The 27971-nt window shown below is 36.5% G+C and overlaps 1 protein-coding gene across 3 annotated transcripts in view; it reads left to right on the top strand.

Moving 5' to 3' along the window:
• Positions 1–27971, top strand: part of LOC141402496 (palmitoyltransferase app-like) — a 490233-nt gene that overhangs the window by 122094 nt on the left and 340168 nt on the right. The window contains exon 2 of one of the 3 annotated variants that reach the window (XM_073983961.1): positions 15665–15705. The exons of the other annotated variants lie outside the window; for them this stretch is intronic. The gene's annotated coding sequence lies outside the window, so the exon portion shown is untranslated. The remainder of the gene's footprint in view (positions 1–15664; positions 15706–27971) is intronic. 3 annotated transcript variants of the gene reach the window in all.

Below are 27971 nucleotides of genomic sequence, written 5' to 3'. Positions count from 1 at the left end.
AAAAAAAATCAAAATTTTTACTGTTTTTTCTGTCGTATATCTTACTTAACTTTATCAACTGGTTATTTGCGGTTACTCTAGGGACATCTATTCACATAACGAGATTAGTTTGTATTCTGAATTCAATAAAGTAATACTTTCTAATGGACGGGTAAGTGCAATGTTTATATTCTTAAATGATTATAAAATAATAATTGTTAAAATTGTATTAAACTAAGAAGACATAATGGTTTTTGCTAACAAAGAGCAGTATGAATTGGGAATAGAATTAGACTATGGTGTCGTGGGTCTAGTTCCCTATGGTTTTCACGGCGATTCTGAAAGCTCTGATGATAAACTTCCTAAACACATGAAGACATTGCATGCTGAAGATTCTACATGGTTTGTAGACAAAAACAAAATATGCAGGGAGTTGGGGCAGAAATACTTGGGAAGACAAAAAAGAACACTATTTGGGATTACAATGTAGCTAAGAAACCACGTACATTAACGGAATTAATCATGAAATTTAATTGAAGGAAAAGGTCATAAGGAAAAAAATACAAGGTGGTAAGTGCAACGTGTCATGTTTTATATTAAAAATATTAGCCGAACCGGTCCACGTTCCTGGCCCTTGAAACAGTTTATGTTACCTTTTCTTATGTCAATTATATTTTATTGCATTGCAAATTAGTTGGGATATGCAAGTGACTATCAATAACAAGTAAGAACGTCGTTAAATTCGGCCAGACCGATCTTGTTATACCCTTCACCATGAGTTTTATTAAGTTTTACTTCAATTAGTTCCTTTCGTTTATTTCGACTTAATACCAAATTTCAGCAATTTCGGTAAAACAATGTGCCTAACCTTCAAAATACCGAAACTCGGGAGGCACGGTTCTATGGTGCTATATGAAGGCATGGACCTATATAGACAAATATATGGGAGAAAGTTTTGTACCCGAAACGAAGAATAAATACCAAATTTCAGCCATTTCGGAGGAATATTGAGGCCACACCTTCAAAATACCGGAAATTGGGAGGTACCGTTCTATGGGGGCTATATGAAGGCGTCAATACTAAACATCCTAGAAGTAATAGGGTCGGAGATTCAACAACCGTTGCCGCGCAAATTAATTTTATGATCGATACTTTCACAACTTTTGCAAAAAAGCGTTTTTTAAAAAAATAGGGCCTGCCCCCACCCCCTCCGAAGTTCAAAAAATATAAAGCCTATTTCCACCTCGGTTGTTCCTTGTATATTCTCTGAAATTTTCAAAAAACATCGTTTTAGCCGTTTTTGAGTCTATGCGGAATATACAAACATACACACATTGTCTTTTATATATTAGATTTCACACAAAAGTTTTGGTCCATTAAACCCGCTAATAATTATCCCGTCACCATGTTAAATTGCAAGCTTATTCTCTGTCTTAAACTCAATTTATTCTTAAAATTTCGCGCTGATCGGAATATTACTGCGATCTACAGGACAGCTACAAAGTCGGGTAAAAATTGTGGGCTTCGTCCATTTCACATCTTTCGATCATAACTAACATCTAATGGGGTCACTTCTGGTCGGAACCCGACCTCTCCACAAAATTTCGTGATGATCGGTCCAAAATTGAGGCCTGGAGTTTTATTACAATTGTTAATGGATGGACGGATACACATAGCTAGATCGCTTTATCACGACAAGATATGGAAAAAAGGCAAGGGGAGCGGGTCTACGACGAATACTTCGCGATGTTACACGAATATTGAACAAAACAAACTTATAATACCCTTTCCACATTGTTTTGTAAAGTATAAATATTTTATTTTAAAACGTCCGTAAATTGTAGGAAAAGGTCGTAAGTCCCTACAAAAATACAAAACTGTACAAGGAAAAGGTCGTAAGTCCAAAGACATCCAATTATCTCCCAAACGCGACGGAACTTTATCAAACAAAGTACAGGTATTGAAGCGGAATAAATAAACGAAAAATACTGCCTTTACCACCATAATAAAATCTTTAATACAGAAAGCGCTGGAATGTTTTTTCTTCCTCCTGAAAAATTTATTGAGAGGGACTTACGACCTTTTCCGACGGAGCAGACGATATACCCTCTTTAGCCTAAAGGCTGAGGGTATAAGAAGGTATGATATTAACGAGAGAGGTATACCAGTGGTAAATAAACGCGTAACGGGAACTGTAGTAGAACATTTAGGTGGAGTGTACATTAAGTTAGGTTAAGAAAGTCATAATATTGTTGAGAGGAGGGACTATTGTTTCATACAAACTCAAGGTGGAGGAGTGATAAGGTGGATAGGCAATGAACGCAAACAAACAAAACGATTCCCGTACCAATCACACAAAGTTACAAACTTTTCAGTTTCTCTGAATAGTTTCGCTCTCAAACAAAATCACAAACTTTTCAATGCAAAAATACGAAAACCGTACGAATACTGAAATGTACTTCGGCTATGCTTTGCCGAGTTGTTTCATTCAAACCGAAACAAAAAGCATTTTTGGCAAACATCTTCTGTCGATATGATCAGTGCCACACACATTTGATTGCTTAACAACCCTATCTGCTAACATCAACAACATACTTGAAACATATGTACATGGTTGAAAGTCCCCAGCAAACCAAATGTCGGATGTCCGACATATCGGAACAATTTCGGAAGCAAAATCGTTCAGATTTCGTATCGACTTCTATACGATTTATCGTAGGGGAATTCGTTCAGATTTCTTTCCGATTTCGGAGAAAATGTCGGAAGTAAATCTCCCTTCGAATATGCTAATGTTTTTCTTCCGATTTCGTTACGAATTCGGATCGATATGTCGGAAACAAATTTCCCTTCGCACAACAACCACCTTTTGTATATATCTAACAAGCAACATTTTAGTTTGTTGTCGAAAAACAAAATGGTTGGTTATAAAATTCGCATATACATTTTTTAAATATTTTAAATATAAATGCAACATATAATAATTCAAGCTAGTGCTGATAGACTCAACATATTCGTACACAAAGTTTACATTGTTCTACTATAACTACAAAATGATAACAACAGTGAAAACCATTAGATATTTTTGAAATTATAATCATACAATAAAAAAACATAACAAAGAAAATTTATCAATAAAAAAGAGGCATCAGCGAAAAATGTTTTCCTTTGGTAATCATACGAAATTATTCCAAAATCGTTCAGAAATCGTTACGAAAGTTCGGAAGGTACCTCAGATTTTCATACGACATTATTCCGAAATCGTTCAGAAATCTGTACGAAAATTCGGAGGGAAAAATTCGCATTTCGAATTTCCCAAGGATTTTCTTCCGATTTCGTTCCGAATTCTGACCGAAATCGATCCGATTTCGCTCCGACATTTCTTTCCGAAATTATGTCAACCACTTCATACAACTTTCGTTAAGATATCGTTACGATTTCGGATCAGATATCGGACGTAACGTACGAATTTTGTTCCTATTTCGCTACTATTGGTACGATTGGTTTGCTGGGTATGTTTTTCAACCACCAAAAGAATCATAGTTCATTTGTTTTGAACTTTTTCGTTTTCTATCTGTTGTTGTGGAATTGAGAACTTTTCACTATTCGTTTAGTTTGCACTCACGAATGTAACAAAACGAAACTAAACATCGAGTTCGGTCAACGTGATTTATGTTTCGTTTTGTATTGTTCATATGGCAAATACGACACGAAATCATTGGAAATGTTTCATAAAGTATTTTTACGTACGCTGTGGATAGGGCAAATGTAGCTATAACGTTTTGCATGGTTAGATACATTCGAAATCGCTTCAAATGACGATCAAGGGACCAACGGAGTCGGACGCTATAAACGGTATGTCATAATAAGCGATATATGTTTTGTGCGGGCAAAATACATTTGGGACATTTGAATTTCTTCGCTATAAACGGTGACGTTATAAACGATTTCGACTGTAATTGATTATATGTTTTCTCAAAAAGCTTGTAAAAATTTCTTAAAAAAATAGTAGGTAATCTTTGTTTCGGAAAAAAGACTGATCTTGAAGAATGTAGATTTTATCCACAAAGGTGAAACTGGCTAACAGATCTTTTAGTGTAGTAGTCTGAATTCACAACGAAATGAGTGTCATGTTTAATGGAAAGAATGAAATTGGTTTGTAATGATTTTGTTAAAGCATTTAATGTATTTAATATTAATAGCAAGACATCGCAGGGACATGGTTGCTTATGCAGTAAGCTTCAGAATCGGAATCATAATCATTAGCGGAACACGCAACTCTATACTGCCGTGACACTACTGTCCGTCAGTGCATTAAAGAGGCATAACATGGGTCTCTTGTTTGTTTTACATTGCTTTTTTTGTTGTTAAAACAACAACAATACAAACACTTTCACAAGAATATTCACATCATTTTCTTTTCCCAAGTTTACAGTGGTAAAGAGTGGTGGTTACTGTTGTGGCAGCAGTTGTTAGTTGTGACTGTGATTTTCCAGAAGCAACACTTATTTAATGCAAATGGAAATTCAAAAGCACCCACTCACACAGACTCAAGTTCATTCAAGCCATGCTTTACTTCATTGTCCGCCGAAACCTAAGTTGCTGTCAGTGACTGGTTGTAGTTGTATTTCTATTGTTGCTGTTGTTTTTCATTTAGCCGACATGGTTAAGATTGTTGGTTAGTTTTTGGTTGCTCTTTTTCTTACCCGCTCAAGCTTTTCGGTTGCTCTCTTCCAAACGGCGCATAATTAAATTCGGAAAGTTTCTTGGTGTTTCCCAGTACTTGTCTGGGAATTGTAATCTCCTTCTTGTTGTTGGTGTTCTTGACGTTTAGTGTTACTTATTTGATTGTTGGTGGTTTGTTATTTTTTTTTTCTATTTTTGGTTTGTCTGCTGTTTTAAATTAAAAAAAACCTACAATGTTTGAAACTGAAATGTAAATATTTTCAACGGAATTTGTATGGTAAAATTATTAAATAAGAAAGGGGGGATATTTAAATAGAGGAATTTTTGATATAGGTCATCCCATTTGTAACACCTGGTAATAAGAACTAAAAACATTTTAAGTAAATTCAGTTCCACTGAATATCTTTTGGCACATTTCAACATGACATAGTTTACCATTAAAATTTGGCTAAGGAGAAAAAACAAAGTAATACATTTAGTTCTAAATTTATTGTAATCAGAGATCCGAATGCTTGCTCGAATTCCACTCGCGAGTGAAACTTTTCTTGAAATCGAGCAAGTTGAAATGGGCAACTTGCCCCCTCCCACCACCAAACAACAACTTACCCCACCCCAAATAAACTTGCCACACCCCCACCAAAAATTGCATCCAAATACTTACCACCTCCCACCTACTTTTCATACGCGAGTAAATCGGAGTTCTGATTGTAATCAACTTTTTAGTTGGCTTTTGAGCCCTTTGCTCAAGAGCTCCTCTCGGAACGTTTTGAAAAATTTTCAGCACGTTGTCATTCCTGTCCTCTTTACGACGGTACAATCTTTTTCTTGCGTAAGTCCATACTTCTCGAGATAATGGCCTAAAAGCTCCAAGAAATCCTTATGGCACCAACTAAAATGGAAAATCCGCAAGATAAATCTAGCAGGGAGCTTCTGACCGATCCAAACTTTGCTCATCGTATTATTTCATGCAGTCATTTATCAGGTTGGAATATGGGGTAAATCGGTCCCCACACTCGTATTGGATCTGTTTAAAATTTATTCCAAAAAAATTCTGGCGGTGTCTGTTGCGACGGCGCAATTTTTTTCGGAGAAGTCCATACTTCCTGAGATAATGGCATAAAACCTCCAAAAAAGCCTGCCGGTACCAACTAAATTGCATCAAAAAATCTGGCAACGCTATGCCTGAATAGAAGTGCAAAACATAGCAGCTGATCATTTTATCTAATTTTTCGCGCTTTACATCGAAATAAGTCAAAATTTTGAGTAATTCTTGATTATCAGTATCGACTGTATCGGAGGATATTGGATTTTATAAAAAGAAACTGAAAACTATACAAAATTAAATGTTTTATTTTTGATGCTGAAAACTTCATAAGAAACCAACTAGTTGTTGTTACTATATTGTAATAACTATATTGCTGAATTCAATATAACTGTTATTGGATGTTCTTTGTCTGCCGAATTCGTTGCTGATTCTTCTTATTGTGCTGTTTGTTTACGAGATTTATGATGCCTGGTGCTGCTAAGACTTTATGTGGTTCTTGCAATGCGAACCTAGGAAAAAACGGAGGCGTTAAATGTAGAATTTGTTCTAAATGGTATCATCCTTTATGTGTCAACATCACCGACATTGAGCTAAATGCCCTTAAAGCAATTAAAAAAACAATCTACATTTGCAGTACATGCGACTCTAACTTAGACAGTAGGGTTAACCAGGAGGGTGTTGCTAAAGACATTCAAGTGTTAAATAAAAAATTTGATGATTTATTCACAAACTACCAATCTGAACAAAATAGTATTAAATCGGCTCTTGGTGAAATAAAAACAGAGATGACTACTTGCCTGAAAGAAATGAAGCACGATATTGTTGAGTGTAACAAGAAAATAGAAAACGTTTCTTCTTCTCATGCATCTAAAATCTCCCAGTTGGAGGCTGAGAATAATATATTGTACAGAAGATTGAATAGAGGTGATATCGTTGTAAGTGGTTTGCCTGAAGATGTATTGGACCTTGTGGATATAGCAGTAAAATTGGCAGATTTCTTCAAAATTCATGTATCCAGAAATGAAATAAGCCATGTATGCTACATGCATGGTCGAAGAATGATTTTAATAAAATATAACTCAATACATATTCGAGATGGAATTATGAAGGAGTACTTTAAAACCAGAACCCTGAAAATGTCTGATATTGTTGAAGGTCCAGGATCCGATATTAACAAACGCGTATACCTAAATGATCATTATTCGCCAGCTGCGGCAGACCTAAACTTGATTTGCAGAAAGTTGCTAAAAAAGGGGCTGATAAAAAAGTTTAAAATTCTTAATGCGGATAAGCTGAGAGCTAAGCTGTTCTTTCCTAATGGAACTGATGACTTATGTAACTTGGAACAATGTACATCTCTCCTAGCTAATGCGGATCCAGTTTTGGCCTAACTTTACTTTTTGTGTTTTAATATAGATTTTTTATACCCTACATCATACATATATGTGGGTAAGTTTTTGGTCCGCGGTCCGTCTGGTCTATTCCTACAACTATACTTGATTCCATCTCTAATTGATAATTGATATTTTTAATTCTGCTTTTTATAAGAATAATTTTGTCCAGAAAACCATGTATTGTTTATTTTTGACACTGAGATGATGTAGGGTGAGGTATAGTCGGATATATCGACTTATACAACATATTTTGAACTTGAAGCAAATGTTATTTCTTGATGTCTTGATTATATACAATATTTAATAATAATAATCAGCTGTAACATTGTATATTAATGATATATTTTATTGTTTTATGGATTATTAGTTGGTTCCCCAATTCAATTACATTATTAAATTTTGATGTCTTTTGATAATAATTTAGGTCCTGTTGTTAGTAATAACTGTTACTTGAAGTCGATTTTAAGACCTTTGAGTAACAAGTTCAATGTAGCGCACATTAATTGCCAAAGTATGAGGCCGTCTCATAACTCTATCAAATTTAATGAGCTAAAATCTATTTTATCTGGGTCTTTGTTAGACGTTATTGGTATTTCAGAAACCTGGCTAAAGTCAGAAATTTCTTCTAGGGCGGTGCATCTTTTTGGTTACAAATTTTATAGGAATGATCGTCCACATTCTAGAGGGGGTGGGGTTGGCATCTATGTGCTAAAAAGGTTGGAACATAAGTTGGTTTTTAAGAGCACTATTGCTGGAAAGTGTGAATCGCTGTTCATTGAACTTATGTCTGGATCTACAAAAATTCTTTTTGGAGTAGTTTATCTACCACCTGTAGGAGATATATCTAAGTTTGAAGAAGTACACCTTAATCTGTTTTTGAATTACTCCAACATAATTGTGGTTGGGGATTTTAATTGCAACATGTTTTCAGTATCTCGAGCTTCTATTATACGCTCTACTTGTCTCAGATTAAATCTTACAGTGTTACATAATTCAAAACCCACCCACTATGACATGGTTCACGGTGGTTCGTCCTTAATTGATTTTATTCTTATTAGTGATGATGTGAAGTCCTACTTTACAAGTCAATTGCAATGTCCTGCTATTTCGCATCATGCGTTAATTTTTGCCAGCTTTGATCTTATGATCAATATTTCAGAAGAAATTGTTGAGTTCTACGATTTTCAAAATATAAATTGGGATGGGATATTTCAGTGCTTGTCATCATTTGACTATCATGAATTTTACGTTACTCTACATGTTGATGACAAATGCTCTATTGTTTCCAAACTTTTAGAAGACCTTTATTTGAATGTTCCTGTAGTTCGAAGGCGTATTAAGTCCCAAGATTGTGATTGGATTAGATCGAGGAGTATATTATTGGCCCAGAATTTGAGAGATTTGGCTTACAAGGCTTTTCTTGAAGATCGCACAGATTCAAATTGGAAGGTTTTCACTAAATATCGCAATAAAGCTAAGAGGACTATACGTAATGAAAGACGTAGATATTTTATGTGGGAATTTCGGGATATGGACACACGAACCTTGTGGAGGGTTCTTCGATGTCATGGATGTGTGGGAGAAGATAATTTACAAAATAACTGTGATGTTGAAACACTTAATACTTCCTTTGCATCCTGTGGAGTGTCACAGGGACATGTAGATGTAAATTGGGCATCGTTTATCGAAAATGATAACGATTTTTCTTTTTCATGTGTCAGTGTTGTTGAGGTTCTAAATGCTATAGGAAAAATAAAATCTAAATCTCAAGGGATTGATAATATATCTATAGAATTTTTGAAGAAGGTTTTTCCTTATGTGTCTGATATACTAGTTGACTTATTCAATGCAATTTTAACCTCATCTGTATTTCCTTCTTCGTGGAAGGTTGCACGGGTTATACCAATTCCTAAGGTATCTACTATTCGAGATCCAGATGACTTACGACCAATCTCCATACTCCCCGCTTTATCTAAAGCTTGCGAACACATAATGAGAAGTCAGATTATTTCAAAGGTTAGGACAAATCTGATTAATGAACAGTATGCTTTCCGTTCTGGTCATAACACAACATCACTGCTTTTGTATTTGACTGACTGTATTAGGTATCATAGCAATTATAATCGTATGTCTGCTTTAGTCTCGATTGATTTATCTAAAGCTTTTAATTCTATTAATTATGAACTGTTGATTTTAAAACTTAGGAATCAGTTTAACTTTTCTCCTTCTGCATGTAGACTGATTATGTCCTACGTCAGTGGCAGGTCGCAGTTTGTGCAATTAAATGGAGTGAAATCCAATATTATTTCTTTAGCATCTGGAGTACCCCAAGGTTCCGTTTTGGGTCCATTGCTCTTTATTATCTACATGAATGATTTACCAGAAAACCTTGATATGAGTATATGTTCGTTACATATATTTGCTGATGATGTGTTTATCCTTTTCAATTCGAATAAAAATAATATAATTGATTTGGAAAATAAAATCAATAATTGTTTAGACCAGACTTTGAGCTGGACTCAAAATAATTCGTTAGTAATTAACCCCCTGAAAACTAAGGCCATTATTATTGGATCTGAAGTACAAAATCTTAATATTTCTTTAGGACAGTCTAGTGTTGAGGTAGTGGATAGTCATAAATGTCTGGGACTTGTACTGGATAATAAACTAAAATTTGGATTCCATATAGATACTATTCAATCAAAAATTTACTATATTTTGCGTAAGTTATATTCAACTAGTATTTTTTTACCCTCTTGGGTTAAAATTAGAATTGCTCATTCACTTTTGATGCCTAGAATTATATATGCTATTGAGATTATATCAGGTGCGAATGAAACTATTTTTTTGAAATTAGAACGTATTCTGAATACTATAGTTAGATTTGTTTACAATATTCGCACACGGGAACATATTTCCTGCTTTGTAACTAAGTTTTTAGGGAGTTCATTTCGAGATTATGTTGATATACGTAATATGTTACACTTTTATAAAGTTGTGAAAACAGGATTTCCTAAGAATTTGTGTAATCTGTTTACTTTTTTGGGCTCGATCAGAAATACTCAAATAATGATTCCTATTATACACAACTCTTGGTTTGAAGGCTCGTTTGTGGTGCGAGTTGCCAGGTGCTGGAATTATTTACCACTTGATTTGCGTATCTTTTCGCATTCTAATAATGCATTTCGACTTAAGATTAGGGCACACTTGTCTAATCGTTCGGAATAAATGGCTGCTTATATAGTTTTTATTCTACCAATGCAATGAATTTTACATAAACAATAATAATATAACGATATTCTTCCTTGATATATACCTTTCACAAACTAGTTATAAATAACAAATCGTACAATAAGACTTTGGGTAATGTTATTGCTAATAGGACTAAATTGATTTATTTTTGAAATAACTACAATGTAAACAAGTAAGAAAAGCGTTAAGTTCGGTCGGGCCGAACTTTTTACACCCTCCACCACAAATTTCTGCCATTTCTGTGGATTAATGTGGCCACAACCTTTAAAATACCGAAATTCGGAAGGTACCGTTCTGTGGGGGCTATATGATGGCGGGACCTATACCTACAAATTTCTGGGGGGAAAGTTTTATACACCTAAAGAAGACTAAATACCAAATTTCAGCCATATCGGTGTGATAATGAGGCTAAAACGTTCAAAATATCGAAAATCGGGAGATATTGTATTATGGGGGCTATATCAACACGTGGACCTATATAAACATTTTATGGTAGAAATGTTTCTTAGCCTCTGGAAACACAAAATACAAAGTTACAACCGATTCTTTGGTCAACTGGGTCTAATACATTCAAAATATATTAAAATGACGCGTACTTTATATGGGGCCTTATATGGGGGCTATACCAAAACGTGGACCTATATAACCCAACTTTGGTAGGCATGTTTTCTGGTCTCTGGAGACACAAAGTACCAAATTACAACCAATTCGGTGGTAAAACTGGCCAAATATCTTAAAAATTCCTTAAAACGGCGACGCGTCACGCGTCATTTTGTATGGGGGCTATACGAAAGCGTGGACCTACATAGCCCGCTTTCAATACCAAAAGTCCTACGTAAATATAACATATTTTCCCAAATTTTCATCAACCTACGTCAATCCGTTCGGACGCTAGAGTGATTTCCACAGACGGACAGACAGACGGACAGACGGACGGACATGGCTATATCGATGTAGAATTGCACGCTGATTAAGAATATATATACTTTGTGGGGTCTACAATGATTATTTCGAGTAGTTACAAACGTAGTGACAAACTTAATATACCCCCATCCTATGGTGGAGGGTATAAAAGGGGCTGGGGAGCCAACGATATCTAATTATATGTATTATGATTAACATTTCAGGTATTATCAAAATGTAATATATTTTTGGCCATAAAGGCTTTGTATTACAGTATGAAATAAATAAATAAATAAATAAAAATAAATAAATTGGGTAGTAACTAAGATAACCCTGGAAGGGAGAAACCGATTTGTTCCAAACGTTGTACATAGTATTATTTATTACAACCACGAATTGGTCCGAATATCGACTACATCGGACCACTCTTTCGGGTACCTCACACATAAGGTTTAGAAAGAGTGCAGTTCAAGGACTCGCCTGGGATCGTTTTTAAATGTTTGGCAACATATTTGGTATGCGGCCCTAGTAAAAACGGGGGCAAATCCATACTTTGGGGGCAAATCCATACTTTGGGGGCAAATCCATACTTCCTTAGTAATTGGTCCAAAAATTCAGAGACTGAGGGATATCTCTGTCGGCACGGCTGACTAATAATATCTTACTTATTTAATTTAATTAATTAATATGCTCTGAGGATACACATATACATACATATGTTTTCAGAACATACCCGAAAGGACAATATACCAAATAAATACCAAATATTTTTGGAACAGTTGAGGTGGAATTTGTTTTCCATTTTAACACACTTCATATTTTTATTTTTTTTATTTTGCTCTCTGCTGGATTTGATCATGCGAACTTCTAATTTGTAGCGGAACTCACACTATGCTACGCATACCAACATAAAGTGTAGTTTAAACACTTACATGTGCAACACCAACTGTTTATATTTTTAACAAAAAGCTGGCGTGCCAACGGCGGTCGTTGAACACACAACCCTTGGGTTTGTAGTAGTTTTGTTTGTAGTAGTGAAGTAAGTAGTTTTACCTTGATAATATAATTGTTCCACAAACATCCCAGAAGGGACAAGGGAGACTTCTCTCATATCAATGAGTGTATGTAACATGATGAGGATGAATATCAGTGGGAGGTTATCCTTTCAAGGACAGGAGTTCAATCTCAACGGTTAACCTTGAAAATCCTCATGGACAGACAGGCACCGCTAACATTAATAAGAATATATTTATACTACACGCAGAGACAAAATATCTTTCTCTTTTGTTGGAACAACAATATCTATTTTTGTTCCAACAATTCATTTGTTTTGTTCAAGCATTACAATTGCAAAACCAAAAATACAAAACAAAAACAAATTGCGAAATTCCTCAATATTGTAAAAATCTTTGACAATACATATGGTAGGAACTATAATAATCTGGAATTTTTACAAAAACTATGTTGGTTTCCAACAACATCAAGCCCATTGTAAATAATTAATCTTATATATTATAAAAATTTTTTTATAAATAAAAATAAAAAAATCATTTCTATGGAATGGGTTCAAATGTTGATGAAAAGATCGAATCTTTCACGACAGCTTTAGCATGGGTTCAAATGCTAATGAAAAGATCGGATCTTTCACGACTTCCTTTGAACCAATACAAAAGATGCCATGAAATCACGTCATCGCAAAGAACCCCTCCCATCAAATTTTGTTGGATCAATCATATTTTTTTCCCTGCGTTTACAGAAACTTCCAATATTTGTAAACCATACCCCCTGTTTTCAGGTCAACAATAATTAAGCTACCTAAGAAAACAAAATCTATGGCAGCTGCGCTATCTCTAAATGTGAAAATGCTACTGATACCATTTTCACATTTAGAGATAGATTTTATTTCAAACAAGAAGGGAATTACGATTTTTTCTTGTGATGCAAACAAACCATGTTGGACAAAATGTCACGGTTTTTAGTTGCCATTATTTCGCGACCGTAGAGGAATAAAAAGGGACCCTTACTTAATTTCCTTTGAATTACAAAGTGGTGACATTCAGGCGGCTTCATTTAGGTGTGGTCTTTCTATGTTCACTTTTTTCTCTGCTTCCTTTTTTAGGTTTCATTTAATTACACTTTAGATGTTGTTTTTTTATTTGATGATTTGTGTCTTTTTGGATTTTGCTGCTCTATGTCCTCTGTTTTGGCGTTTTTATTCCTTTTTTGTTTTGATTATAATTTTGGTTTAGTGACGCTGTTGTTTTTTACACTTTTAATTTTCCGTCAAATATTTTGCAAGTGCTGCAAACAACTGCGGCATTCTATTGTTCTTTACTCTGTGATAGCTTTTGATGTTTTTTTTGCCGGTTCATTTGGCGGCATGTAATGCTATTTGCTTAATTTTCCGGCTTTGAAGGTAAATACAACAACAAATCTTGTGAACTATGATAATAAGAGGTATGGCTTAAACAATTTGATTCAATCTATATTTCATGAAGATGACGTTAAACGACGATTCCTTTTTGTATCTTAAATCATGACTGAACAATTTTCATTAAGTTGTTGTTCAGAATAAGTAACCCCCACCACACAAAACCAACACCGGCACTTAAGATGTACTTCCATTTATTAACTTAACAAATTGCCCAAATTTATGATGTCCTTTAGCTAAAGCTTATAGTCACTTTGAGAAACCAAACACTCATGGACAGAAGGAAATCTTACAAACACCAGCACAAAACTTAACTACACCTTAATAACCGCTCACATTCGCGAACATATGGAAGTAATAAATTATTCGTCCTAACTCTCTTAACTAAGCCAACAAGGAACGAACGAACGAACGAACACACCAACCATTCGACCGACCTTTTGTTCGTTCGGACATTCGCTATTAAGTGGACATTAGTTAAAAGCCATAAGACAGCCATCGTCTGCGTATATTAAACACACATAAACCTACGGCCACACACAACCACAAGCATACGAATGTTGACATGAGGACAAAATTTAGCGGGGAATTAACAATGGCCACAGTGTCTTCAAATATTAGGTTTTATTCTAAGATTCACATTTTTATACCCTCAGCCTTTAGGCTATGAAGGGTATATACACTTTCATACGGGCAAAATGTGCCTCATCGAAATAATGGTTTTAGACCCCAAGTATGTTTGGACGAAATGTGTTTCAGACAATTTGGAGTCGATTGAGCAATGTCCGTCCGTCTGTCTGTCTGTCTGGCTGGCTGGAGCGCACGATAACTCTCGAAGGGATAAACCGATTCGGTTCAAATTTTGGCTTTCGTAATATTTTGTCCAAACTTAGTTTAAGTTCGAAGATGAGCTATATCGGTCCACTCCTTCCGGTACCTTCCCCACAAAAGTTCGAAAATGTTCGGAAAATTTGTACGCACGATAACTCTTGAAGGGTGTAACCGATTTGGTCCATACTTTGCCTATCGTGGAGCGTGTACCAGACTTAGATCAGGTTTTAATATGGACTCAATCGGTCCACTCCGTCGGGTACCTCCCACACAAAATTTTGGAAAAGTTCAGTTTAGGAACATCTCTCGAATCGCTTTGATTTTTGCTTTAGCAACTTGTATTCACTGCCCTCCATACGACGGTATAAGTTTCATCAGGGGCAAGTCCATACTTCCTGAGAAAATAGCCTGAAAGTTGCAAAAAACCCCTATGACACCGTGTGAGGAGGTTGGAGGGCAAAATAACTCTCGAACAGGTCTGCCGATTCGGTCCAAAGTTTGGCCTTAGTAATATTTTGTCCAAACATAGTTTAAGTTCGAAGATAAGCCATATCGGTCCACTCCTTCAGGTACCTCCCCCACAAAAGTTCAAAAATGTTCGGAAAAATTGTGCGTACGATAACTCTTGATGAGAGTGGCCGAATTGGTCCATACTTTACACATCCTAATATATCTACCAGATATAGATCAGGTTCTAAAATGGACTATATTTGTCCACTCCATCCGGTACCTCCCACTCCAAATTTCGGATAAATCTTCACTTTAAGACCTGCTTTCGAATCACTTTGATTTTTGTTGAAGCAACTTGCATTGCTGCCTCAATTGCGATGGTAAAAGTTGTTTCAGGGGAAAGTTCATACTTCTTGAGCAAACATCCCTGAAGTTCTAAAAAACCCCTATGGTACCATATGTAGTGGCTGGAGATCCATTCTTTTTAGTATCTCCTCCGCAAAACTTTTGATATTAAATCCTAATCAACATTTTTGTCAGTTCAAACGCCCAAAATTTTTAAAACTCCCTAAATACATGCATTTTTTGGAAAAAATTGTTTCAATATACACAGGCTGAGGGTATATCTCTGCCGGCAAAGCCGACTGATACTTTTTTGCTTGTTAAAATATATTTTCTTTTTTTTTTTAATTTCAGGTATGGAAATTAGGGTCTAAATTTACCGATTCTGTAAAGGGGTAAGTTGTCATTTGTCTAGGTAATAACTGTTCTATTATTGTGCGAAGAAAAAAAAAATCATTTCGGTTAATAACTTACATCTGACACACACTGGTCGAAACAAAATCAAAAAATCAAACTATAAAATTGTAAATATTGTATCGATTACAGATACTCTCTGGAATAAAATTTTGTTTTTATATACTCCACCATAATATGGAGGGTATATTAAGTTTGTCATTCCGTTTGTAACTCATCGAAATAATCATTTGCGATTCTAAGTCGATTTAGCCCTGACCGTCCGTCTGTTGTAATCACGCTATCTTCCGAATGAGTTGAGCTACAGGGCTGAAATTTCGTACACTTGTTTTTTGGTCTGGACTTAGATCAGGTTCGAAGATGGGCTATATCGGTTTTGGTATAGCCCCCATATAACGGTACCGCCCGATTTCAGATATTTTGACGTTTTAAGCCACATTTTCAGACTGAATTAGCTATAATTTTACATTTTGGGTTCCCATTGAGCAAGAAACCAGTTTTCTTATAGCCCCCATATAGCGGTACCGCCCGGTTTCCAGCATTTTGACGTTTTTAGTACATGATCTGGTCGAATTAGCTATACTTTGGCATTTAGGGTTTTTAATCATCAAGGAATTTCTCCACTATAAGTTATGGTCATAGGTCCACGGTTTGGTACAGCTCCCATATAGCGGTATCGTCCGATTTCAGCCATTTTGACGCTTTTAGCTACATATTCAGACCGAATTAGCTATATATTTATATTTGACACTTAGGGTTTTCAATGACCAAGAAACTTCACCACCATAAATTATGGGCATAGGTCCACGTTTTCTTTTAGCCCCCATATAGCGGTACCGTCCGATTTCCGGTATTTTCAAGTTTTTAGCTACATGCTCCGGCCGAATTGGCTATAATTTGTCACTTAGGGTTTCTAGTGGTCAAGTCACTTCTCCAGCTAAAATTGTGTGCATAGGTACTTTCGCAACAGAAAGAAGACTAATAATTCCATATTAGCTCAGAGTATTTTATTATGAAGGGTATAAAAAGTTTGGCCCGGCCGAACTTAAAGCTTTTTAACTTGTTTGTTGTTGTAAATATTCACTCAGTTATTCACTATCAAATACAACATATTTTGCTGCATCGGATTAAAAAAAATTGCTGCTAAAAATTAACTTCCTATTTGCTTAAACGTAAAATTCGTAATAAAAATGATCAACATTTAGTTTTAATTGATAGAGGAGTATGGGATTTAAATTATAAAAAATAGTTTGGGGCCTGGAGGTACATAGTTATGTAGCAATAAATTTTCCAAAATTGTATAGTGTGCATCTTGTAAACTTGTCTGAACATGGGTTCCATTATTTTTTAATGAATGAAATTGGACTCCCTGGATTCCGAATATGGGTGCAAATATTTACAAATCTTCTGATAACTGGACTTTTAAAAGATGATATTTATCTTGAAATTAGTTAAAATTTAGCTGTGCATTTGTATGGGAGCTATATCAAAATATGATGTCCATTAAGATAAATTCGTATTTAATTAGCGAAGACACAAATCTCTCTAGCGAAGACACAAATCACTGTAGCGCAGACACAGAGCTCTGTTAACGCTTTTGCTAACAGCGCGTTAGCAGAGCACCGTTAATGTTAACAGAGCTATTCAAAAATGGATTTCTTTGTAAAAATATCTTTTTTAGGGTCTTTAAGGAAAATTCTTTCGGGACAATATGGGTACCATTGGAAAGCTTATGGAAACAGCTACCCCCTGCGCTAGTAAAATCTTTAAAAAATATTGCCCGATGTCGCGATATTAAGTGTTTTTGGGATAAACCCTGCAATAAGGATAATTTTTTTAACCACAGATCCTTTTAGGAAAATTCTGCCGGGACAACATGGGTACCATTGGAAAGCTTATTGAGAGTACTATCCCCAGCGCTAGTAAAATCTTTAAAAAATATTGCCCGATGTCGCGATATTAATTTGAATTTTTAATTTTTTTCCGGATAAACCCTGTAATAAGTATAATCAGTTGGACCACAGATCCTTTTAGGAAAATTCTGCCGGGACAACATGGGTACCATTGGAAAGCTTATCGAGAGTACTATCCCCTGCGCTGGTAAAATCTTTAAAAAATATTGCCTGATGTCGCGATATTAAGTGTTTTTGGGATAAACCCTGCAATAAGGATACTTTTTTTAACCACATATCCTTTTAGGAAAATTCTGCCGGGACAACATGGGTACCATTGGAAAGCTTATTGAGAGTGCTATCCCCTGCGCTAGTAAAATCTTTAAAAAATATTGCCCGATGTCGCGATATTAATTTTTTTCGGGATAAACCCTGTAGTAAGGATAATTAGTTGGACCACAGATCCTTTTAGGAAAATTCTGCCGGGACAACATGGGTAACATTGGAAAGCTTATCGAGAGTGCTATCCCCTGCCATAATAAAATCTTCAAAAAATATTGCCCGATGTCGCGATATTAAGTGTTTTCAGGATAAACCCTGCAATAAGGATAATTTTTTTAACCACAGATCCTTTTAGGAAAATTCTGCCGGGACAACATGGGTACCATTGGAAAGCTTATCGTTCATTTAGAAAGGTTTGCATTTTAACATTCTTTACATTAACTTAAACTGTATTTAAAACACTGTTAAAATGTTCGCTTTTGCCTGGACACCTTTCTTTGTGGTTATCACATTCCCCTCCCTCTTCGTGGGCTTAATTTTTGCCTTTAGTCTTCTATTAAACCTTTGGCTGTTAGTGTTGGTTATCTTGCACTTGGTCCTTAACGCTTCGCTGAGCATAAAGAGTCTCTAAACTGCAGTGACGGCGGCGGCGAGTATTTCATTAGACGAACGAAAAAAAAAGAAATTTCTATTTAAAGCTTTTTAGCATGGCCGGACATGGCAGTTACTTTTCGGTTGAGTCTATGTGTTCAACATGATTTTGGTGTTTGTTTTTTTACTTAAGAGGGATTTTTAGTTCCTTTTTGACCAGGATTTTTTTCCTGCACTATAGTGCGTTTTCGTTTTTCTGCTGCTTCTGCTTCTGCACTGCACACTCACACACGCAACAAAATGTTAGTGGCTCTTAATTAGCTGCAATAAACCAACAACTTGGTTTAGTTTGTTATGAGAAGTGGCTGGAGGTGGGTGGAAGAGGAATACTAGAATGATGACGTTTTTATATTTATAAGAACTGAACGAATGAGTCATTTAGTTGGTCTCTGTCCGTTGGTATGCACTTTAGAGTGGATGTGTTAATAAATTTTTAATCTGTAACATTTAAGAGTATTACTTACGAGTGCTTGATGTTTTGAGAGTGTGTGTGGAATGTTGAGTGTGTTTGAGTGAAGAAGAGTACCCAGTTAACTATTTTGTTAATGAGTTGGATGACATTTTTACGGAAATGTTACATTGGTTCTGGAACTTAGTTCCATTTCCGTATTTTTTTTATCATTTTTTTTTTTTGGAAAAGTTTGACAGTTTTTAGCCTAAACGTAATCAGGACAGTTTGACACAAGACCGTGTGTTGTGTTGTTTACCTCGACTTAAAAAAATCACTCTGCAAAAAAAATAATGGAATTTACTTGGGTAATCACGGCAAGAAAGCATCGATAAAATTAAGTCTTTGTATCTCGATAAAGGACCAACCTACTATAGCCCTTTCAAAAACTGGTTTAATGAATTGAATCTTGGCCGACACTTGCTACAAAACGAAGGTCCCGAGGGTCGTCCAAAAACGGGCGTTGTGCTACAAACAAATTAAGCCGTGCGTGAACAGATAGTGCAAGATCGCCATGTTATATACCTTAAGATAGAGGCATCCTTGGGCTTTTCTTCCACCAACTAACATTTCATATTGAATGAATAACTGGCCGCAAAAATAGGGGTTTCTCATGAGATCCAGCACAATTTGAAAATTGCTCAAAAAAAAAGCTCTCGTCGATTGATGCATAGGAATCGATTGATGCCCGAAATAAAATAGGAATCGACCCTTTGGGTCTTCGAAAGCGAGCCAAACCCAACCCAAATGGTCGCATGTTTCGTCTGCAAACCTGACCATGTGGCGACTATACGGCTTGAAAAATGTAGGACGGTTAACTCTGAGTGGCACACTACAATTTGTTTGCCTGAAGTCTCCTGAGAAATTCGAAAAACGAAGAAGAGAAGACGAATCATTGTCCACCTTGATAATGTGAGCTCTCACACATCGATTCAAACCAGCGGATAAACATGGAAGTTGCTTACACCTGGGACGTTTTCGCTGCCAAAATTCACAGTTTTAGGATTTTTTTGAGTTTTCACGATTTTGCTTAGGAACCACAAGACATATCGAAATGGGATCAGAGAAAGTATTGTAGCTGTGAAAATTCTCTACTAGGTTGACTTTAAATTGGGGCAATGTACTGACTGTATCGCCTTCATATAAAGCAATGGGATGCACGGTGCGCCTAAACTAATTTTAAATGCTAACCGCTTACACCTGGGAAGTTTTTGCGGACTCTGAAACAGCAATGTTCGTAATTAAAAAAATCCAAAAAAAGAACAAGTTGCGGGGGAGATTTTTAAATACATCGCGGTTAAAGGTCACACAATTTAGACCAATTTTAGGTTTATTTTAAGCTTTCAGGATTTTGCTTGGAAACGGCAAGTCCTATCGAAATGGGACTATAGAAAATGTTGGAGCAGTGAAAATCCTCTACATTTCTTTCCTTTAGTCCCATCTCGATAGGGCTTTCCGTTTCCAATCAAAATTTTCTTTAGTCAAAGCAAAATCGTGAAAACCTAAAAAACCCTGTAAATGTGAATTTTGACCGCGATTTATTAGAAAATCCCTCCCTCTTGATCAGAGTAAAATTCTAGGTCTATCTGTGCATGTCCGTCCGTCCGTTCGTCTGTTGTAATCACTCTAGCACTCACAAAAATGGAGATAGGACGCTGAAATTTGGGGTAATTGCGTATTTTGTTTGCAGGCTGGTCAAGAAACTTATATAACAAAACTTGTGCACCTAGGTCCATGTTTCGGAATAGCTAATAACTGTACCGCCCGATTCCAGGTATATTGACGTTTTAAGTCACATTTTTAGATCGAATTAGCTACAAAAAAACTTATATTAAAAAAAAATATGGACATAGTTTAAGGACATGTTTAAGGACATTGAGCAGACAACCCTCCGGCCAAGCTTGAAACGTTGGATAGTCAATTATATGTGTGGACGCCAGTCGTACGTGGAATTCAGGAACAAGAAGTCCAAACCCCGTAGAGTGAAACAGGGAGTTCCCCAGGGTGGGGTGACATCTACGGAACTGTTTAACCTCTACCTCTACTGTATTCCGCCCCCTCCAGACGGCATCAAGATCGTAACGTATGCGGATGATTGCACGATCCTGGCGTCGGGTACCTATCCTGATGACATCGGCGAAAGACTGAACAACTATTTAACCGATCTTACCACCTTTTTTCCATTCGAGGATTGCAGATTTCCGCCACAAAATCAACAGCCACTCTGTTCACCACATGGACAGCGCATAGAATTGAATGTCGTGGTCGACGGTAGCAGAATTCCGACCACAAACTGCCCCAAAATTTTAGGGGTCACATTCGACACTACTTTCACGCCGTACGCGCACGCCACAGCTATCTGCGACAAACTGAAAAGTAGGAACAAGGTCCTCAAGTCCCTCGCAGCACTTGGGGTAAGTTATGCGGCGCCAGTCTGTTCCCCGAGGTTGTGTGATACGAATTGGAAAAAGATTCAAACTTGCCAGAATGCCGCCCTGAGAACAGCAACATGGTGCCTCCTCAAATCTTCAGTGGACCATCTACATGAGGAGACAAAGATTCTTCCAGTAAAGCAACACAATGAGATGCTTTCGTTGCAGTACCTGCTTGGATGTTACCGTGTGAGCCATCCCAATTACCATCTTGTGGGTATGCCCGACACATACAGGCAGATCTGGAAGGATATCCATGCTCTAGAGGGAGAGGTCCAACGATACAGGAGAGAACCCCTAGATCAACAAGCGTATCAAGTAGGTTTAAATAGTATTTACACGGATGCAGTTGCCAAGGCCTTAAGCAATTATAGTGTGAATAAAGACCTCGAAATACATCCCCCATCTATTGCAGCTGAGGAGCGTCAGCTGCCACGACAAACTACAACTTTTTCAGATGTAATTCGAATTATTTTAATTGTAATTCGAGAATTCTATTTGTAATTCGTAACATTTCAGTTGTAATTTGAGAATTCCATTTGTAATTCGAATTATTCCATTTGTAGTTTAAATGATTCCATTTTTAATTCAAATGATTCCATTTGTAATTCGAAATATTCCATTTGTAATTCGAATTATTCCATTTGAAATTTGAATTATCCCATATGTAATTCGAATTATTCCATTTGTAATATGAATTATTCCATTTGTAATTCAAACTATTCCATTTGAAGTTCGAATTATTCCATTTGTAATTCGAATGATTTCCTTTGTAATTTCAAATAAAATAATTCGAATTACAAATGGAATAATTCGAATTACAAGTGAAATAATTCGAATTACAAATGGAATGATTCGAAATACAAATGGAATAATTCAAATTTCAAATGGAATAATTCGAATTACAAGTGGAATGATTCGAATTTCAAATAGAATAATTGGAATTACAAATAGAATAATTCGAATTACAAATAGAATAATTCGAATTACAAATGGAATAATTCGAATTACAAATGAAATGTTACGAATTACAATTGGGTATAGCCCGCATATAACCGTACCTCCCGATTTTCGGTATTTTGAGAATTTTACCTACAATTTTTAACCGAACTCGCTGTAATTTGACATTCGAAGTTGTGGTGGCCAACACCAACATAGGTATATGCTTGGATATAGCCCATATAAAACGGTACCTCCCAATTTTCGGCATTTTCAGGATTTGACATACAAATTTTAACCGAACTAGCTGCAATTTGTCATTTGAAGTACTCTGTGGTCACTATACCTCTACGTGTCCGTGTTTTGGTATAGCCCCCATATAACGACACCTCCTGAATTTCGGTATTTTGAACACTTTAGCTACAATTTTTAACCGAACTAGCTAGAATTTGTCCTACGTTTTTCAACCAAACTATAAGTAATTTGACATTTGAGATTCCCATAGGTAACAAAATATCTCCATCAAAAACTATCAACATAGGTCCATGTTTTGTTATAACCGCTATAAAACGGTACTTCCCAATTTTTAGCTGATTTAGATGTAATTTGTCATTTGCGGTTCCAGTTGTCCAAAAGTTACTCGACCAAAAATTGTTTAAATTATTTTATGGTGGAGGGTATGAAAAGTTCGGTCCGACCGAACTTAACGCTTTTTTGCTTGTTTGTTTTTGATTTTTTCCATCTATGAACATTGTAGTTTCAGAATCCTCAAAAACTTCCCAGGTTTAAGCACCTTTCATTTAAAGTTAGTTAATGGTCACCGTGCTTGCGGTACTGTGCATTTTCCGGAATCCAAGCTGATGTTGTGCAACTGACAAACTGATTCCTGACAACATGTAATTGTTGTACAATATACCTAGGTGGCTAGCGGTATATTAACCCACATAAGGCCACAAAATGGTTGCAAAAATTTAAGTTTGCATTTTGTTATAATATTGTCTGTTGTCTGCCATTTCAAGCTTATAAAGCTTCATTTGAATTATGAATTGCAACGCAATTGGCCTAAAACACAAGCAATTCAAAAAGTCGACTTTTTTGTATTTTTTTTTAATGAATAAAAAGTCTCAAAAATATAATTTTAATATACAATTTTATGTTTTCTCCCAAAAAAAAATATCGACTCTAAGTGGGTTAAGGACAATTGTCAAATACTCAACCTTGGGTTCATCCAGTTGCTTGAGCATTGCCATCGAGATTCCGTGTGGTCCACGCTTTGGTTGACATCTTGTTTCGGATGACATCTGCAATATCGCTCATGGTACATTGTGGAGGTACTTCCTCTGTTGAGAGAGATCTAATACGACATAGCACACTCGGAAAATTCTCTCTTCAACCCCTCAGTATCTTAGGGACTGGACAGCTCTTTGAAGCGGTGATTGGTAAATTCTTTGATCAGCTATTCCAAGTGGAATGACGAGATGCTTGGTTGGACACGTCATTTATCAGACCACGTACCACAATCGTCACGTCTGGCAAACTGTGGCAATCTCCTCTTATCCTCGTTTTACCGTTGTAATTACGCAGTACTAAAAACCCTTAGCACCATAAAAGAGCTAACATCAGGCATATAACTCATCGGCGGTGTGTACACATTAGGCAGGCACCCATAACTCGGCAGTCTCATACATTATATGTATGGGCCTTAGGTGGGGACATGGGTGCCAATAACACTGGAGTGATTTTCTTGAAACCAGAATGTTTGCTGGGTAACATTCTTACATGTCTGAATAGACCACTGACTTTTGCTATTGAAAGGATTATTATAAATATTTTTTTGTTCTGTTTAATGCCCCACAAACCATAACTCGTTACAGGTAATATTCTTGTTATATTACCTTCCTTCATACACTCCTCTCCCTCCCTCCATTCATTAGAGTGAAATGAGTTATTCATTTACTTGCTTTCATCACAGATGAAATAATAACTAATTATGTAAGTGCGTAATTTGTACTGCTGCAACATTTATTTAAAGAGCGCTTTGTTCTTCTCATCTTCCTCAAACGAATGACTGTTGCTGCTGCTACTAACCGAGTTAAGATCATTATGGCAAATATTATGTATGTATGCTACGGAGGTAGTCGTCGCCGGTATTGCAGGTATATATATGGATGATGTGTGGTCGTATGGTGGTGGTGGTGGTAACGTTGCAAAATCAAGGTGTTTGCAGAGATAACAAGTGCTAAGGACTTTCGACTCGCACGTTAACTTGCCTGGAAGTTATTTTCATATTTATCATCATTTAAGTGGTTTGTAGTGTGTAGAGTTATGAGTTACGTTTGTGTGTGGTGGTTATCTCTGGAATTGTTGCCGTATAATTGAAATGACTTTATTGTTGTCTTATGGCAGTTGGGGGGAGTAATAAGTGAAACGTTGCCGTGTGAAATCAAAATTTATGACTTCTTAATTGTTGGAGTTTAATGTGTGTGTGGAAATATTGAAATACAATTTAACAAAGGGTGTAGTGAAATAATTGTTCCTAGAGATTTACTTAAAAACGTTGAGTAATGATTGAATTACTTTCGTGCATTTATTACTATTTTTATTTGAAAACTGTGGATATGCACATACCTCGCTTATCTGCCAAACAAAATTTAATATGAATTTAATAAAATCAAGATTGTTTAACAAAGCATCAGTAATCGAAAAACATCGAAAAAAAATAAAAATAAATATTTTTTGTTTTTCCAGTTTCGTTTTCGAATTAATAATTAAATTAATAATCATTAATAATCAAAAACATGAAAGAACATATTGAGATAAGTGCTCTTTTATTTACTTGTTAAAAAACACATTTTTAATTCCTTAACTGTCATAAATAAATGGTTCTTGTTTCAGTAAACCAACTGTCATGTTTGTACCCGATTTTATTTTCAAAAGATTAATCTTAATGGTTTTTTGGGTTTCTCAGTTTTTTTGTGGACCGAAAATCACCTGCTAATAGCTTTTAATGTTTTCTTTCAAACAAAAAGCGCTGAAAAGCCATAGACAAAAAATTAATCCTCACAATGCCTTCCTTTCATCCTCCATAAAATGTGGTTATTTTACAATTTAACTACAATTTCTGCCATTTCCGTTTTTTTCTTCGTTCATTCTCTGGTCCGGCCATTGCTTCATGTTTCCACCATGCTTTTATTAGTTTGACATTTGCACGTAAACTTTTAACATTTGCGTGATTTCCGTACCCGGTTCCGTTGGATGTTTTCCTTGTTTTTGGTTTTGTTCTTCTTGTGTTCCTCCTCCTCCTCCTATTTTTTCTATTGCAAAACATTCATATCCAATCCATTTATTTAGTCATTCGGTGGTACGCCAACTAAACGCCATAAATCTACTATAAAATATGTCCTGCTGCGCGTTGTTATGTCTTTCCTTCTGATCCTCTTAAACATTTGTTGTTGTTGCTTTTTGTTTTTAAATTTTTTAATGCTATTGAAAGCCATTTCTCAGTCATGTCAGCCAGCACTGTGTTTTGGATCGAAGAAGGTTGATTTGGGTAACATAATATCAGCTTCGGAACGAACGGAGGAATCAATTTGAACCATTTTTTAGACAAGCTACTATTTCCTCCAAAATAAAATTAAGTTCCAAAGTGGACTATACCGCCTACACAAAAGTGTGCAGTTTTGTCCAAACTTTCCACATAGTAGTATGCTTCACAAGCTCCAACCCTTCACAGAAGATGAAGCCAAGATGTCTTATCTTAAGTTCGCACCCAACCCGTTTTCTGGACTGAACGGAAATACTTAAAATTATACATTTGTTTTTCCCCTAACACAATTGCTGGACACTTGGTAACATTCAGCTTGAGAACCCATTCAGAGATATGTTTATGCCTGTAGAACTTCTAGGTGAGCATTCGGACGAGATATTATAGTCCAGATGACATCAACAGGTAATAACTGTTAACCAGCCTCTAGCAGGGGGCTCGAGTATGTCGCTGACAAAAATAATGTAGATTATGGGATGCACAAGAGATCCCTGACGAACCCCTGCTCTAACAGATCGGCCGCTTGAAAGCGAGTCTACGACCTTGAACATGAAGTTCATTTCCCTGAGAAAGGTTGTGCAAAATTCTATTGGGACAGACCGAGTTAAAAGCCTTGGCAAAGTTTAACGTCACTGCGATCGTCCCATGCCATAAGAAGACATAAAGTGCTAAGACGTCGAGTGACTCATCCTAAGACCTAATTGCCAGACTTTGAGGACTCTATTAGTTTCAATTAGAGCCATTAGACGTTTCAGTATAAATGACTCAAATAAATAGTCAAATGCAGACAGAAAGGATATTGGACTATAACTTCCACACTGACCGGGGGTCCATATTTCAGGAAGTATTCAAACTTCTATAGGATAGAAGACCTCCATAGGAGGCATTTATAGGATAGAAGACCTCCGTAGGAGACTTCTATAGGATAGAAGATCTTCTATAGGAGACTTCTATAGGATAGAAGATCTCCATATGAGGCATTTATAGGATAGAAGACCTCCGTAGGAGACTTCTATAGGATAGAAGATCTCCGTAGGAGACTTCTATAGGACAGAAGATCTACGAAGGAGGCTTCCACAAAATAGAAGACCTTCGTAGGAGACTTCTATAGGATAGAAGACCGTCGTAGGAGGCTTCTATAGGATAGAAGAGCTCCGTAGGAGGCTTCTATAGGATAGATTACCCCCGTATGAGGCTTCTTTAGGAAAGAAGACCTCCGTAGCATAGAAACCCTCCGTAGAAGGCTTGTATAGAATAGAAGACCTCCGTGGGAGACCTTTGCAGGATAGAAGACCTTCGTAGGAGACTTCTATAGGATATAAGACTTTCGTAGGAGATCTCTATACGATAGAAGACCTCCATAGGAGGCCTCCGTAGGAGGCTTCTACAAATTAGAAGACCTTCGTAGGAGGCTTCTATAGAAAAGAAGACCCCAGTAGAAGACTTTTCTAGGATAGAAGACCTCCGTAGGAGGCTTCTATAGGATAGAAAACCTCCGTAGGAGACTTCTATAGGATAGAAGACCTCCGTAAAAGGCTTCTATAGCTTAGAACACCTCCGTAAATGGCTTCTATAGGATAGAGGACCTCCGCAGGAGGCTTCGATAGGATAAAAGACCTCCGTAAAAGGCTTCTATAGGATAAAAGACCTCCGTAAAAGGCTTCTATAGGATAGAAGACCTCCGTAGGAGGTTTCTGAAGGATAGAAAACCTCCGTAGGATAGAATACCTCCGTAGGAGGCTTCTACAGGATAGAAGACCGTCGTAGGAGGCTTCTATAGGATAGAAGACCTCCGTAGGAGGCTTCTATAGGATAGAAGACCTCCGTAGGAGGCTTCTATAGAATAGAATACCCCCGTATGAGGCTTCTTTAGGAAAGAAGACCTCCGTAGCATAGAAACCCTCCGTAGAAGGCTTGTATAGGATAGAAGACCTCCGTGGGAGACTTTTGCAGGATAGAAGACCTCCGTAGGAGACTTCTGTAGGATATAAGACTTTCGTAGGGGATACCTATACGATAAAAGACCTCCATAGGAGGCCTCCACAAAATAAGAGGCCTC

Source organism: Musca autumnalis, unplaced genomic scaffold (assembly GCF_047663935.1).
Source record: "Musca autumnalis isolate F117 unplaced genomic scaffold, ASM4766393v1 scaffold_4, whole genome shotgun sequence".
Taxonomy (NCBI): domain Eukaryota; kingdom Metazoa; phylum Arthropoda; class Insecta; order Diptera; family Muscidae; genus Musca; species Musca autumnalis.
The sequence above is the reverse complement of the archived record's forward strand: the minus strand, read 5'-3'. Positions and strand labels throughout refer to the sequence as shown.